This window comes from Pelobates fuscus, chromosome 2 (assembly GCF_036172605.1).
Source record: "Pelobates fuscus isolate aPelFus1 chromosome 2, aPelFus1.pri, whole genome shotgun sequence".
NCBI classification, from domain to species: Eukaryota; Metazoa; Chordata; class Amphibia; order Anura; family Pelobatidae; genus Pelobates; species Pelobates fuscus.
In genome coordinates this window covers 352,845,179-352,858,859 of record NC_086318.1, presented here as the reverse complement: position 1 = coordinate 352,858,859, position 13,681 = coordinate 352,845,179, and the positions used below count along the sequence as shown (strand labels likewise).

Here is a 13,681-nt window from a genome sequence, read left to right as displayed (position 1 = left end):
TAGGGCCCGTAGTGTGTGGGTGGGTTCAGTGATGGTCAGCAGGATGTCGTCTGCGTATCCCGAAACCAGATACTCCTGGTTGTCCACCGTGACCCCTTTGATTTGCGGGTGTTCCCGAATGGCTTGGAGCAGTGGTTCGAGTGTCAGTACAAAGAGTAGAGGGGACAGGGGGCAGCCCTGTCGTGTGCCGTTAGTAATTGTGAAGGACGGGCAGGCCGTCCCCGTAATCTTTATTTGCGCTGAAACGGAGGTGTATAAAGCGCGGATGGCAGTTATGTACGTATGGGGCATGCCTATGTGTCCCAATAGGGTAAACATGTAGGGCCATTGCACACGGTCAAAGGCTTTTTCCGCGTCAAGTGAAAGCGCTAAGGATGGTGTTTTTGTGTCAGCTAGTATCCCTATCAGGTCAATGTTGCGTCTCGTGTTCTCAAACAACTGGCGTCCGGGTATGAACCCCACTTGGTCTGCGTGGATTAGACTTGTCAAGTATGGGTTCAGTCGGCTCGCTAAGATCTTGGCGAAAATTTTGCTGTCATGGTTTATGAGCGAGATAGGTCGGTATGCTTCTGGCTGTGTGTGGTCCTTGCCCGGTTTCGGCAGGAGGATAATGTTTGCCCTAGTCATGTCTCTGTCTGGTGGAGTTCCCGTCATTAGGTCCCTGAACAGGGATTCGAGGTGCGGGACGAGGGTTTCCCTGAAGGTCTTATAATAGCTGCCCTCAAAACCGTCAGGGCCGGGGGCTTTGTTGCTTTTGAGAGAGGAGATGGCTGAGTCTATTTCCTCTTTCGTGATCGGTGCTGCTAGTTCTGTTATGGCTGCATTGTGTAGTTTAGGTAAATTTAGGTTGGTGAGGAAGTCCGCTATTTTCTGATTCCCTGTTGTGTGGGCTACGTCGTCTCGTGGGGAGTGGTTGTATAGTGTTGTGTAGAAGGTTGTGAAAGTACTGGCTATATCGGCCGGGGAGGTTTTCATGGTACCGTCGGGGGCTCTTATCTTGGTGATATGTGGGTGATGTGGTCTGGGGCGTAGTGTGCGGGCCAGTAGGGTGTCCATTTTATTGGACTTGTCATAATACGTTCTTCTTGTCCATGTGAGTGCTCTGGCTGTGTCATCTATGAGTAGTTGCCTAATCGTAATGCGGGTGTTCTGTAGAATGTGAAGTGTTTGAGGAGTTGGGTCGGTTTTGTGGCGTTGCTCCGCCGTGCGGAGGGCGTCTAGCAGTTGTGTGAGTTTCTGAGTTTTTAGTTTTTTTTTATGGGTAGCTATTTTGATGAGGGAGCCTCGGATTACTGCCTTGTGAGCTGCCCACACTGTGGTCATTGGGATGTCTGGAGATATGTTTTCAGTAAAGTATGAGGTGAGTTGTTTCTGTATGTCCTCCACTACCAACGGGTCCTTGAGGAGGGATGTGTTCAATCTCCATGTCCATGGGGTCGGGCATTGGAGGCCGGTGAGGTAGATTGCGATGTCGGCGTGGTCGGACCATGCGATGGAACCGATGTCTGTTTTTTGCGTTTTCGTGTAGCCTGTATGGTTGGTCAGGAACATGTCTATGCGTGAGTATGTGTCGTGGGGTGGTGAGTAATATGTGTAGTCCTTATCTGAGGGGTGTTGGGCCCTCCAAGCATCTATGAGGCCTGTTTTACGAATAAAATGGTGTAATTGTTTGTCCTGAGTGCCCATGCCGTGGGATCTTAGTAGTCCTGGGCGTGAACTTCTGTCAATAGCCGGGGCGGGTGCCGCATTCAAGTCTCCCCCCAGGAGGATTATCCCGGTGGGGAGGGCGAGGACCATATCTGACATATGGTTCCAGAATTGAGGTGTGTGTGTATTAGGGGCGTAAACATTGATTAAGTGGATGGGTTGCGAGTGGATCCGTCCGGTTGCTAAGACATATCTACCGTCTGGGTCTGGTGTCACTTTTGTTATGTGTATCGGGCAGCGTTTGTGTGTGAGTATCGCTACTCCGTTGTGTTTGCGAAAGGAGCGAGCCTCGGCCGTCAAGCGGTATGAGGGGTCACGGAGGGAGACCTGGGCGGACCGAGGTAGGTGTGTCTCCTGAAGGAATACAATGTCTGGGTTCAGCCTACGGAGTTCCCTGTACAATGTCCTTCGTTTGCGGGGGGCGTTAAGACCTTTGACATTAAGCGAGGATATTTTGAGGGCCATGGTCATGGGGGTTTGGTGTGTGCACTTGGACCCGGTGGGTGTTCGGGTGGTGTTGGCGTCTCCTTGTGGGTTGAGTGGCGTATGCGTGGAGAGGGTGGTGGGTTGCGCTCCCACCTCTGTTCCATTGGGAGCTGTGTTGGGACTAGGAATGGGACTGTGTCAGTTGCGTCTCTAGTTTCGTCCAGGACCGGTGTGGACAATAGGAGGGGGAGGGTGATTAAGTGGAAAAAGAAGAGTAAGGGGTGTAGAGGGAAGAGGAAGGAGAAGGTACGGTGGAGCCGTACTTGTCTGGTCTTATACCGTGCCAGACGGCGGGGGGGTGCATGAACCCTCGTCTCCGTGACGGCTAATCCGGTCAGGAAGAGATGGGTCATGAACCTAAAAGCCGGTGTGGCCCCCTAATACCATAAAACGTTTGCTTATTATATCTTAAGTGTGTCATATGCTTTTTGATAAACCTAGCAGAATGTTCTGCTCCTCCGTCCCTGGTTCTTAGATGCTAAATGGTTGCCATGTGGAGGTAGGACTGGGAGCTCAGGTGAGTTTTGGGTGGGGGGGGGGAGGAAGTGAAAACCTTAATGGATGAGACCCATAGTGTCGTCTCTTACGTGTCGAGACAGCTCTCCCAGCAATGAGCACAATAGCGCCGGGGGTTACTCAATTTACAGTTCGCTCTTATTTTTGTTGTTTTATGTTGTATTTTTTTTTTTTTTTTTTTTTTTCTCGGCTAGATAGGGATGAGGGGGTGAATGGAAGAGGGTCACATCGCCTGAATACGTGGCTGGACCGGCCGGCGAGGGGGGGGGGAGGGGGAGGGGGGGGGGGCGGGGGGGGGGGGGGGGGGGGGGGAGGGGGGGAAGACAAGGACAGGCCCGTGGCGGCTGCATAAAACATTACATGAGAAAAAACAGTACACATCATATTATGCCAGAGCAGGAAACATGTCTATTTCACACTCCCCTCCCCGTACGTTACACTGCTTTCCTTGGTTTGACTTAGTGTCTCTGGAGTCGTGTGCTCTGCAACCTGCCCCAGCCACCCAGCCACCCACCCCGCCCCCCCCCCCAAGTGGCCCCCGCCACCGGCCCCCATGCAAGTATAGGATGTGTGTGCGGTGGGGTGATGTTTAGTCTGAAGTGTTACGTTTACAGTGGTGTGTGTAACCTGACTAGTTAACTCAATACATCCCACAGGTGTTATCAGTATACATTACACTTCCTTGCGATGTCTGGATTTTGTCAGCCGGTACTAGAGTCTCTGTTTGGTATCAAGTTGGCAGCAATAGTTCTTAGAAAGTCTCAAAGTCCACAATACCAAATAATTGGGTCTGTAGCCGTGGCAGGTGTCGTATGGGTAGACAGGGTCTAGGGAGCCGGAGCTGCGTGTGCCAGCGGCCGCCAAGGAACAAAGAAGGTCGCGTGCTGTAGTGTGGGGTTGTTGCGATGGGGTCCATTACGAAAACGGGGTCTTGGGTAGCATGAGTCCCGTCCGATCAGCGAGTGGGGCAACATTCTCGATGCATAGTGACCAGTTCATCTGCTTCTGGTGGATGGGGAAGGGTGGTTGCGACGCTATGCCGTTTGTCAGGAGAGGGTCGGGTGTGCTCATTTCTGGGAGGTCGGGTAGGCCTGGTGGGTGTCGGTCTGCCGCCCGTTTATTCTCCGGCGGTGTACCAGTCGCGTGGTAAGGGTTGCAAGATTGGGAGGGTGGTGTCCGGCACCGAGAAGCCCTCTGGCACTGTGATACCCAGGCCTTGGAGGAATGGCACAGGGTCAGTGCCTGGCATTAGGATAAGTGGTCTGCCTTGCTTAAAGACCATCAATTTAAACGGGTGTCCCCAGGCATACCTGATCGTGTTGGCCCTGAGCAGTTCCGTAATAGGTCTCCATTCCCTTCTGCGTTGGAGGGTGATGGGGGCCAGGTCTTGAAAAAGGGAGAGTTCCTTTCCTTGATGTGTGATGGGGTTGTCCCTGGCCTTCCTCAGCACTGCTTCCTTTGTCTGGAAGTGGAGGAACCGGGCTATTATGTCTCTGGGCCTCGTGTTGTCGTCTCTCCTGGCCCGCAAGGCTCTGTGGGCTCTGTCAATGTGCCAGTGTTCGTCTGGTATCTCTGGCAGGAGGGGGCGTAGTATCGTGAGGAGCAAGGCCGAAATTGGGCCTTCATCTTGTTGCTCCGGTAGGCCGCGCACGCGGATGTTGTTGCGGCGCGACCTGTTCGCTAAGTCCTCTAGAGCTGCCTCTGATGCTTCCAGCCGGGCTGTGAGCGTGTTGACATGGGCGGACATCGTGTTGTGAGCCACCGTGGTTGTTTCCACGCGGTGTTCGAGGTCTGCTGTTCTCTCACCCAGCTTGTGGATTTCGGACATCACCTCCTTTGAGGACCTGTCAATCTCTCGAGCCAGGTAGCTTTTGACCGCCGCCAGTTCGGTCAGTATGTGGGCCATATCAGAAGATGCCAGGCTGTGAGGCTGGGATGTGCTCAGGGTCGTTGGTGAGGCCTGGGCTCGTGGGCTGGATCCGCCGCCATTTTGGGAGTCTTGGCGCGGTGTGCGGGAGGCCGCAAACAGGTCGGGTACTGTGGCGGTGTTTTCCATGGTTTTTTTGCCCGATTTTTTCGGCTGGCGCCTATCCATGGCGGGTCAGGGGAAGGGAGGTGAGGTTTTTTCCGTGTTTTGGTCGGTTTATCGCTGTTGTGAGCTGTTGGTATAGGGGGCTAAGCGCGGAGCTCTAGGCTTGCACGTCCAGCTTGGTTCCCGGTCAAGCCACGCCCCCCCTCATCATTTTTTTATCCTGACTTCTTTTGATTTATTGTATGCTTCAATGCAATGGAAGAAATAAAGAATTGGAGACCTATATTACGTCTTCCAACAGAACGTAACGTTTGATTGAATTTCTGGGAAAAAAAGATTTTCTGGATCAAGGCAGTGAATTGCCGCTTGAGACAATCAGACCAAACCTTAGGAATAGCTGGGTGGTCGCTAGCACTTACTAATGAACACCATGGAATTTTGAAAAAGCCACCACAAATGTTCTTTCAGCCCTGTTGAGTGTGGATGAAGAGAAGACAGGTGCTAGGCAAGGGTCATTCCTATCGATGGAGTCATGAAATGTGTGACTTTGGGGACGAACGTAGACCAGCGGATTGTGTACTCTGCCTAATGGCTGCTGTAGTAGAATCTTGGCAAAACTGTTTCCAAAGAGAGAAAAAAAAATGTACAAGGTTTGCTGCAAGATATGGTTGCCCTCACTCTCTGTTATAGGTTTGGAACCATTCCAAGATGCCATATAAGAAGACCGAGGAATTTGTTGGGGTTTAAGCTTCCCTGTAGGAGGAAGTGGGCCTAATTAGAATATTGCCTCCCATAATCCTTTGCAATGGCTTATGGTCATGAACTTTTTCTCACCGCTGTCTTAAAGTTTCCTTACGTGGTAGCTCTTAAAAGCTGGCCCACTTGAACAGCTAGCTTTGCGCAGTGGCAGTATCGTAGCCCATGAGGTCAATCCGAGGCGTGATTATTGCTAATTGAAAACTTTACCAAATACCCCACCATGATGACTTGAAATACAGTCAGCATTGGCAATATTTGACAGGCTCTAAGGAGACTGAAAGATTGGTTTAATAAAAGTTTATGGCGCCCCATGTCTAGGGCGTGTCTTACGTGACTCCCGTTTCTTCCTGAGCTCTGTTGCACCATTCCTTCCGCTGGCTTCTTAGCATTTCCCTTTTACCTTTCTCTCCCACTGAATTCACTTGTTTCCGGCAGCACACTATTCTCACTACATGCTACGAATTCCCATCCTTCGGCTCATTGGCCTAGCATTTGCCTTTATGCAAATTGCTCCTTCGCACCCTGAATCCAGCTCAATTATTCACACCTAACCACCTGAAGGCACTAAAATTACTGGTAGCTAAGGAAAACAACGATCAGCCACGAGGTTTGGTAATCTTTTGTAGCCTTCTATCATTTGGATTATTTATTTGCTTTTTTTTTTTTTAACTTGCTTTATTATTTCACCACAGCCTAAAGGAAAGGCTTCCCAGCGGGCGTGCCTTTGAATGTACCCGTCATGTCATACTTACCTGGCAGGGGAGCAATAGCCATGATCCCTAAGGTGGCTCTCCCAGAGTGAGGCTGGTTCATTGCACTCCGTACCAGTTGACCTCTGCGATTTCCTCAAATGTGGGAAACTCGACTGCATAATTTATGGTAGTGGGGGACTGCGTTCGCGCTTTCCCCTGTGTTTGCTTGTTTGACAAAAATAGAGAACTTCACCAATTCTGACGAAGGAGAATTTATTTATGGTAGTGGGGGACTGCGTTCGCGCTTTCCCCTGTGTTTGCTTGTTTGACAAAAATAGAGAACTTCACCAATTCTGACGAAGGATAATTTCAGCCACGGCACCCGTCTTCTTTGGCTCTTACTTTCCACATCAAGCAGGCAGTGACAATCATTTCCTAGGCTTGATCATTTTTATTATCTATGTTTTCTGGAGACCAGTTTTAAGCCAGAATTTCACTTTTTATTTTAACTTTTCAGCTTTTTTTTCATCATTTTTTTATCCTGACTTCTTTTGATTTATTGTATGCTTCAATGCAATGGAAGAAATAAAGAATTGGAGACCTATATTACGTCTTCAAACAGAACGTAACGTTTGATTGAATTTCTGGGAAAAAAAGATTTTCTGGATCAAGGCAGTGAATTGCCGCTTGAGACAATCAGACCAAACCTTAGGAATAGCTGGGTGGTCGCTAGCACTTACTAATGAACACCATGGAATTTTGAAAAAGCCACCACAAATGTTCTTTCAGCCCTGTTGAGTGTGGATGAAGAGAAGACAGGTGCTAGGCAAGGGTCATTCCTATCGATGGAGTCATGAAATGTGTGACTTTGGGGACGAACGTAGACCAGCGGATTGTGTACTCTGCCTAATGGCTGCTGTAGTAGAATCTTGGCAAAACTGTTTCCAAAGAGAGAAAAAAAAATGTACAAGGTTTGCTGCAAGATATGGTTGCCCTCACTCTCTGTTATAGGTTTGGAACCATTCCAAGATGCCATATAAGAAGACCGAGGAATTTGTTGGGGTTTAAGCTTCCCTGTAGGAGGAAGTGGGCCTAATTAGAATATTGCCTCCCATAATCCTTTGCAATGGCTTATGGTCATGAACTTTTTCTCACCGCTGTCTTAAAGTTTCCTTACGTGGTAGCTCTTAAAAGCTGGCCCACTTGAACAGCTAGCTTTGCGCAGTGGCAGTATCGTAGCCCATGAGGTCAATCCGAGGCGTGATTATTGCTAATTGAAAACTTTACCAAATACCCCGCCATGATGACTTGAAATACAGTCAGCATTGGCAATATTTGACAGGCTCTAAGGAGACTGAAAGATTGGTTTAATAAAAGTTTATGGCGCCCCATGTCTAGGGCGTGTCTTACGTGACTCCCGTTTCTTCCTGAGCTCTGTTGCACCATTCCTTCCGCTGGCTTCTTAGCATTTCCCTTTTACCTTTCTCTCCCACTGAATTCACTTGTTTCCGGCAGCACACTATTCTCACTACATGCTACGAATTCCCATCCTTCGGCTCATTGGCCTAGCATTTGCCTTTATGCAAATTGCTCCTTCGCACCCTGAATCCAGCTCAATTATTCACACCTAACCACCTGAAGGCACTAAAATTACTGGTAGCTAAGGAAAACAACGATCAGCCACGAGGTTTGGTAATCTTTTGTAGCCTTCTATCATTTGGATTATTTATTTGCTTTTTTTTTTTTAACTTGCTTTATTATTTCACCACAGCCTAAAGGAAAGGCTTCCCAGCGGGCGTGCCTTTGAATGTACCCGTCATGTCATACTTACCTGGCAGGGGAGCAATAGCCATGATCCCTAAGGTGTCTCTCCCAGAGTGAGGCTGGTTCATTGCACTCCGTACCAGTTGATCTCTGCGATTTCCTCAAATGTGGGAAACTCGACTGCATAATTTATGGTAGTGGGGGACTGCGTTCGCGCTTTCCCCTGTGTTTGCTTGTTTGACAAAAATAGAGAACTTCACCAATTCTGACGAAGGATAATTTCAGCCACGGCACCCGTCTTCTTTGGCTCTTACTTTCCACATCAAGCAGGCAGTGACAATCATTTCCTAGGCTTGATCATTTTTATTATCTATGTTTTCTGGAGACCAGTTTTAAGCCAGAATTTCACTTTTTATTTTAACTTTTCAGCTTTTTTTTCATCATTTTTTTATCCTGACTTCTTTTGATTTATTGTATGCTTCAATGCAATGGAAGAAATAAAGAATTGGAGACCTATATTACGTCTTCCAACAGAACGTAACGTTTGATTGAATTTCTGGGAAAAAAAGATTTTCTGGATCAAGGCAGTGAATTGCCGCTTGAGACAATCAGACCAAACCTTAGGAATAGCTGGGTGGTCGCTAGCACTTACTAATGAACACCATGGAATTTTGAAAAAGCCACCACAAATGTTCTTTCAGCCCTGTTGAGTGTGGATGAAGAGAAGACAGGTGCTAGGCAAGGGTCATTCCTATCGATGGAGTCATGAAATGTGTGACTTTGGGGACGAACGTAGACCAGCGGATTGTGTACTCTGCCTAATGGCTGCTGTAGTAGAATCTTGGCAAAACTGTTTCCAAAGAGAGAAAAAAAAATGTACAAGGTTTGCTGCAAGATATGGTTGCCCTCACTCTCTGTTATAGGTTTGGAACCATTCCAAGATGCCATATAAGAAGACCGAGGAATTTGTTGGGGTTTAAGCTTCCCTGTAGGAGGAAGCGGGCCTAATTAGAATATTGCCTCCCATAATCCTTTGCAATGGCTTATGGTCATGAACTTTTTCTCACCGCTGTCTTAAAGTGTCCTTACGTGGTAGCTCTTAAAAGCTGGCCCACTTGAACAGCTAGCTTTGCGCAATGGCAGTATTGTAGCCCATGAGGTCAATCCGAGGCGTGATTATTGCTAATTGAAAACTTTACCCAATACCCCGCCATGATGACTTGAAATACAGTCAGCATTGGCAATATTTGACAGGCTCTAAGGAGACTGAAAGATTGGTTTAATAAAAGTTTATGGCGCCCCATGTCTAGGGCGTGTCTTACGTGACTCCCGTTTCTTCCTGAGCTCTGTTGCACCATTCCTTCCGCTGGCTTCTTAGCATTTCCCTTTTACCTTTCTCTCCCACTGAATTCACTTGTTTCCGGCAGCACACTATTCTCACTACATGCTACGAATTCCCATCCTTCGGCTCATTGGCCTAGCATTTGCCTTTATGCAAATTGCTCCTTCGCACCCTGAATCCAGCTCAATTATTCACACCTAACCACCTGAAGGCACTAAAATTACTGGTAGCTAAGGAAAACAACGATCAGCCACGAGGTTTGGTAATCTTTTGTAGCCTTCTATCATTTGGATTATTTATTTGCTTTTTTTTTTTTTAACTTGCTTTATTATTTCACCACAGCCTAAAGGAAAGGCTTCCCAGCGGGCGTGCCTTTGAATGTACCCGTCATGTCATACTTACCTGGCAGGGGAGCAATAGCCATGATCCCTAAGGTGGCTCTCCCAGAGTGAGGTTGGTTCATTGCACTCCGTACCAGTTGACCTCTGCGATTTCCTCAAATGTGGGAAACTCGACTGCATAATTTATGGTAGTGGGGGACTGCGTTCGCGCTTTCCCCTGTGTTTGCTTGTTTGACAAAAATAGAGAACTTCACCAATTCTGACGAAGGAGAATTTATTTATGGTAGTGGGGGACTGCGTTCGCGCTTTCCCCTGTGTTTGCTTGTTTGACAAAAATAGAGAACTTCACCAATTCTGACGAAGGATAATTTCAGCCACGGCACCCGTCTTCTTTGGCTCTTACTTTCCACATCAAGCAGGCAGTGACAATCATTTCCTAGGCTTGATCATTTTTATTATCTATGTTTTCTGGAGACCAGTTTTAAGCCAGAATTTCACTTTTTATTTTAACTTTTCAGCTTTTTTTTCATCATTTTTTTATCCTGACTTCTTTTGATTTATTGTATGCTTCAATGCAATGGAAGAAATAAAGAATTGGAGACCTATATTACGTCTTCCAACAGAACGTAACGTTTGATTGAATTTCTGGGAAAAAAAGATTTTCTGGATCAAGGCAGTGAATTGCCGCTTGAGACAATCAGACCAAACCTTAGGAATAGCTGGGTGGTCGCTAGCACTTACTAATGAACACCATGGAATTTTGAAAAAGCCACCACAAATGTTCTTTCAGCCCTGTTGAGTGTGGATGAAGAGAAGACAGGTGCTAGGCAAGGGTCATTCCTATCGATGGAGTCATGAAATGTGTGACTTTGGGGACGAACGTAGACCAGCGGATTGTGTACTCTGCCTAATGGCTGCTGTAGTAGAATCTTGGCAAAACTGTTTCCAAAGAGAGAAAAAAAAATGTACAAGGTTTGCTGCAAGATATGGTTGCCCTCACTCTCTGTTATAGGTTTGGAACCATTCCAAGATGCCATATAAGAAGACCGAGGAATTTGTTGGGGTTTAAGCTTCCCTGTAGGAGGAAGTGGGCCTAATTAGAATATTGCCTCCCATAATCCTTTGCAATGGCTTATGGTCATGAACTTTTTCTCACCGCTGTCTTAAAGTTTCCTTACGTGGTAGCTCTTAAAAGCTGGCCCACTTGAACAGCTAGCTTTGCGCAGTGGCAGTATCGTAGCCCATGAGGTCAATCCGAGGCGTGATTATTGCTAATTGAAAACTTTACCCAATACCCCGCCATGATGACTTGAAATACAGTCAGCATTGGCAATATTTGACAGGCTCTAAGGAGACTGAAAGATTGGTTTAATAAAAGTTTATGGCGCCCCATGTCTAGGGCTTGTCTTACGTGACTCCCGTTTCTTCCTGAGCTCTGTTGCACCATTCCTTCCGCTGGCTTCTTAGCATTTCCCTTTTACCTTTCTCTCCCACTGAATTCACTTGTTTCCGGCAGCACACTATTCTCACTACATGCTACGAATTCCCATCCTTCGGCTCATTGGCCTAGCATTTGCCTTTATGCAAATTGCTCCTTCGCACCCTGAATCCAGCTCAATTATTCACACCTAACCACCTGAAGGCACTAAAATTACTGGTAGCTAAGGAAAACAACGATCAGCCACGAGGTTTGGTAATCTTTTGTAGCCTTCTATCATTTGGATTATTTATTTGCTTTTTTTTTTTTTAACTTGCTTTATTATTTCACCACAGCCTAAAGGAAAGGCTTCCCAGCGGGCGTGCCTTTGAATGTACCCGTCATGTCATACTTACCTGGCAGGGGAGCAATAGCCATGATCCCTAAGGTGGCTCTCCCAGAGTGAGGCTGGTTCATTGCACTCCGTACCAGTTGACCTCTGCGATTTCCTCAAATGTGGGAAACTCGACTGCATAATTTATGGTAGTGGGGGACTGCGTTCGCGCTTTCCCCTGTGTTTGCTTGTTTGACAAAAATAGAGAACTTCACCAATTCTGACGAAGGAGAATTTATTTATGGTAGTGGGGGACTGCGTTCGCGCTTTCCCCTGTGTTTGCTTGTTTGACAAAAATAGAGAACTTCACCAATTCTGACGAAGGATAATTTCAGCCACGGCACCCGTCTTCTTTGGCTCTTACTTTCCACATCAAGCAGGCAGTGACAATCATTTCCTAGGCTTGATCATTTTTATTATCTATGTTTTCTGGAGACCAGTTTTAAGCCAGAATTTCACTTTTTATTTTAACTTTTCAGCTTTTTTTTCATCATTTTTTTATCCTGACTTCTTTTGATTTATTGTATGCTTCAATGCAATGGAAGAAATAAAGAATTGGAGACCTATATTACGTCTTCCAACAGAACGTAACGTTTGATTGAATTTCTGGGAAAAAAAGATTTTCTGGATCAAGGCAGTGAATTGCCGCTTGAGACAATCAGACCAAACCTTAGGAATAGCTGGGTGGTCGCTAGCACTTACTAATGAACACCATGGAATTTTGAAAAAGCCACCACAAATGTTCTTTCAGCCCTGTTGAGTGTGGATGAAGAGAAGACAGGTGCTAGGCAAGGGTCATTCCTATCGATGGAGTCATGAAATGTGTGACTTTGGGGACGAACGTAGACCAGCGGATTGTGTACTCTGCCTAATGGCTGCTGTAGTAGAATCTTGGCAAAACTGTTTCCAAAGAGAGAAAAAAAAATGTACAAGGTTTGCTGCAAGATATGGTTGCCCTCACTCTCTGTTATAGGTTTGGAACCATTCCAAGATGCCATATAAGAAGACCGAGGAATTTGTTGGGGTTTAAGCTTCCCTGTAGGAGGAAGCGGGCCTAATTAGAATATTGCCTCCCATAATCCTTTGCAATGGCTTATGGTCATGAACTTTTTCTCACCGCTGTCTTAAAGTGTCCTTACGTGGTAGCTCTTAAAAGCTGGCCCACTTGAACAGCTAGCTTTGCGCAATGGCAGTATTGTAGCCCATGAGGTCAATCCGAGGCGTGATTATTGCTAATTGAAAACTTTACCCAATACCCCGCCATGATGACTTGAAATACAGTCAGCATTGGCAATATTTGACAGGCTCTAAGGAGACTGAAAGATTGGTTTAATAAAAGTTTATGGCGCCCCATGTCTAGGGCGTGTCTTACGTGACTCCCGTTTCTTCCTGAGCTCTGTTGCACCATTCCTTCCGCTGGCTTCTTAGCATTTCCCTTTTACCTTTCTCTCCCACTGAATTCACTTGTTTCCGGCAGCACACTATTCTCACTACATGCTACGAATTCCCATCCTTCGGCTCATTGGCCTAGCATTTGCCTTTATGCAAATTGCTCCTTCGCACCCTGAATCCAGCTCAATTATTCACACCTAACCACCTGAAGGCACTAAAATTACTGGTAGCTAAGGAAAACAACGATCAGCCACGAGGTTTGGTAATCTTTTGTAGCCTTCTATCATTTGGATTATTTATTTGCTTTTTTTTTTTTTTAACTTGCTTTATTATTTCACCACAGCCTAAAGGAAAGGCTTCCCAGCGGGCGTGCCTTTGAATGTACCCGTCATGTCATACTTACCTGGCAGGGGAGCAATAGCCATGATCCCTAAGGTGGCTCTCCCAGAGTGAGGCTGGTTCATTGCACTCCGTACCAGTTGACCTCTGCGATTTCCTCAAATGTGGGAAACTCGACTGCATAATTTATGGTAGTGGGGGACTGCGTTCGCGCTTTCCCCTGTGTTTGCTTGTTTGACAAAAATAGAGAACTTCACCAATTCTGACGAAGGATAATTTCAGCCACGGCACCCGTCTTCTTTGGTTCTTACTTTCCACATCAAGCAGGCAGCGACAATCATTTCCTAGGCTTGATCATTTTTATTATCTATGTTTTCTGGAGACCAGTTTTAAGCCAGAATTTCACTTTTTATTTTAACTTTTCAGCTTTTTTTTCATCATTTTTTTATCCTGACTTCTTTTGATTTATTGTATGCTTCAATGCAATGGAAGAAATAAAG

General features: G+C 46.6%; 10 non-coding genes across 10 annotated transcripts; all 10 read left to right on the top strand.

The window, feature by feature from the left end:
• The first annotated feature begins 5,633 nt into the window (after positions 1 to 5,633).
• On the top strand, positions 5,634 to 5,774 carry LOC134593830 (U4 spliceosomal RNA). Its single transcript, XR_010090255.1, has one exon. It is a non-coding gene; the product is annotated as a U4 spliceosomal RNA (small nuclear RNA).
• Positions 5,775 to 6,244: 470 nt separating this feature from the next.
• LOC134589684 (U1 spliceosomal RNA) lies at positions 6,245 to 6,411 on the top strand. The gene has a single exon (XR_010086722.1). It is a non-coding gene; the product is annotated as a U1 spliceosomal RNA (small nuclear RNA).
• Positions 6,412 to 7,405: 994 nt separating this feature from the next.
• LOC134593521 (U4 spliceosomal RNA) lies at positions 7,406 to 7,546 on the top strand. The gene has a single exon (XR_010089991.1). It is a non-coding gene; the product is annotated as a U4 spliceosomal RNA (small nuclear RNA).
• A 469-nt stretch (positions 7,547 to 8,015) lies between these two features.
• LOC134590978 (U1 spliceosomal RNA) lies at positions 8,016 to 8,182 on the top strand. Its single transcript, XR_010087825.1, has one exon. It is a non-coding gene; the product is annotated as a U1 spliceosomal RNA (small nuclear RNA).
• An 899-nt stretch (positions 8,183 to 9,081) lies between these two features.
• Positions 9,082 to 9,222, top strand: LOC134593795 (U4 spliceosomal RNA). The gene has a single exon (XR_010090226.1). It is a non-coding gene; the product is annotated as a U4 spliceosomal RNA (small nuclear RNA).
• Positions 9,223 to 9,692: 470 nt separating this feature from the next.
• On the top strand, positions 9,693 to 9,859 carry LOC134590311 (U1 spliceosomal RNA). The gene has a single exon (XR_010087254.1). It is a non-coding gene; the product is annotated as a U1 spliceosomal RNA (small nuclear RNA).
• A 994-nt stretch (positions 9,860 to 10,853) lies between these two features.
• LOC134593482 (U4 spliceosomal RNA) lies at positions 10,854 to 10,994 on the top strand. The gene has a single exon (XR_010089958.1). It is a non-coding gene; the product is annotated as a U4 spliceosomal RNA (small nuclear RNA).
• A 470-nt stretch (positions 10,995 to 11,464) lies between these two features.
• Positions 11,465 to 11,631, top strand: LOC134589682 (U1 spliceosomal RNA). Its single transcript, XR_010086721.1, has one exon. It is a non-coding gene; the product is annotated as a U1 spliceosomal RNA (small nuclear RNA).
• Positions 11,632 to 12,625: 994 nt separating this feature from the next.
• Positions 12,626 to 12,766, top strand: LOC134593794 (U4 spliceosomal RNA). The gene has a single exon (XR_010090225.1). It is a non-coding gene; the product is annotated as a U4 spliceosomal RNA (small nuclear RNA).
• Positions 12,767 to 13,237: 471 nt separating this feature from the next.
• LOC134589681 (U1 spliceosomal RNA) lies at positions 13,238 to 13,404 on the top strand. The gene has a single exon (XR_010086720.1). It is a non-coding gene; the product is annotated as a U1 spliceosomal RNA (small nuclear RNA).
• Positions 13,405 to 13,681: the final 277 nt, after the last annotated feature.